The sequence below is a fragment of the Sus scrofa genome, chromosome 1 (genome assembly GCF_000003025.6).
Source record: "Sus scrofa isolate TJ Tabasco breed Duroc chromosome 1, Sscrofa11.1, whole genome shotgun sequence".
NCBI classification, from domain to species: Eukaryota; Metazoa; Chordata; class Mammalia; order Artiodactyla; family Suidae; genus Sus; species Sus scrofa.
In genome coordinates this window covers 130,436,608-130,438,716 of record NC_010443.5, presented here as the reverse complement: position 1 = coordinate 130,438,716, position 2,109 = coordinate 130,436,608, and positions in this window count along the sequence as shown.

Genomic DNA, 2,109 nt, shown 5'->3' with positions numbered 1-2,109 from the left:
CATATGCCACAGGTGCGGCCCTATAAAAAGACAAAAAAAATTTTTTAAATAGAACTACTAAATGTTTCAGCAATTCCACTTCTAGGTGTTTACCTGAAGAAAACAAAAACAATAATTTGAAAAGATATACGCATGCCAATGTTCATTGCAGCATTATTTACAATAGCTAGGATATGGAAGCAACCTATGTGTCTGTTGATAGATAAGTGGAAAAAGGTGTCGTATATATTTACAAAGGACTATTACTCAGATATAAAAAATTAAACCAGAGTTTCCACTGTGGCTCAGCGGCAACAAACCTGACTATTATTCATGAGGATGTGGGTTAGATCCCTGGCCCTGCTCAGTGGTGTTGCCGTGAGCTGTGGTGTAGGTCGCAGACATGGTTTGGATCTGGCATTGCTGTGGCTGTGGTGTAGGCCAGCAGCGTAGCTCTGATTCAACCCCTAGCCTGGGAACTTCCATATGCCACAGGTGCAGCCCTATAAAGACAAAAAAAATTAAAAAAATAAATAAAATGAAAAATCAAGTATTGCCATTTCAACATGAATGGATATAGAGAGTACTATACTAAGTAAAATAAGTCAGAGAAAGACAAATACCATATATCTTCACTTACTGTTTTTTCTTTTCAGGGCCACACCCGAGACATATAGAAGTTTCTAGGCTAGAGGTCAAATAGGAGCTGCAGCTGCTGGCCTACACCACAGTCACAGCTATGCCAGATCTGAGCCTCTTTTGAAACCTATGCTGCGGCTCACAGAAACTCCAGATCCTTAACCCAACGAGTGAGGACAGGGATGGAACCTGAATCCTCATGGATACTATCAGGTTCTTAACCCACTGAGCCACAATGGGAACTCCCCATTAGACTTCACTTATATGTGGAATCTAAAAAACAAAACAAAATAAAAACAAACTCATAAGAGAGTTCCCGTGGTAGCTCAGTGGTTAACGAATCCAACTAGGAACCATGAGGTTTCGGGTTCAATCCCTGGCCTTGCTCAGTGGGTTGAGGATCTGGTGTTTCTTTTGGTGAGCTGTGGTGTAGGTTGCAAAAGCAGCTCGGATCTGGCATGACTGTGACTCTGGCATAGGCTGGCAGCTGTAGCTCCAACTTGACCCCAAGCCTGAGAACCTCCACATGCTGCAGGTGCGGCCCTGGAAAAGACAAAAAAAAAAAAAAGACAACAGTGGTCTTGGTATACTCAGAGGGTACGCTTTCAGGAAGAAATTCATCAAGCGTTGACTTAAAGGATAGAGTTAGCAAATAAGTGGGGGTTGGAGAGGATGATGTCAGGTAAAGAAGCTGCACAACTGAAGGCCCAGAGGCCAGAGAAACTGACAGAGCCCTTAAGGCTTAGGGCGTGGTGGATGTAGTGGAGGAAGGTAAGGTCTGCGGTAGGCAGGAATTTAAACTTTATTGTAGGAGTTCCCATTGTGGCTCAGAGGTAACAAACCTGACTAGTATCCATGAAGATACAGGTTCGATCCCTGGCCTTGCTCAGTGGGTTAAGGATCTGGCGTTTCCTCGAGCTGTGGTGTAGGTCACAGATGTGGCTGGGATCCTAAGTTGCTGTGGTTATAGTGTAGGCCTGCAGCTTCAGCTCCGATTTGATTCCTAGCCTGGGAACCTCCATATGCTGCAGGTATGCCCCTAAAAACACAAAAAATTAAAAAAAAAAAAAAAACAAAACAGACTCATAGGTACAGAAAACTAACAGATGGATGCTAGAAGGGAAGAGGGCAGGGGTAAAATACTGAAGGGACTGAGCAGTACAAACCTCCAGTTATAAAATAAATAAGCCACAAGGACGTCACATACAGCCTAAGGAATATGGTCAATAACACTGTAATAACTTTGTATGGTGACAGATGGTTACTAGACCTATGGTGATCATTTAATAGTGTATGCAAATGTCAAATCACTATGTGGTACGCCTGAAACTAACATAATATTGTACTTCAACTATATTTTAAAAAGACAACACAAAACAAAACCAATCCCTAAGTAAAAAAAAAAAAAAAAAAAAATTTAGCTACCTTTGGGAGAACATAAGATTAATAGAATAGTGTTAATTAAGGGAAAAATAGAAACAAAAACCCCTA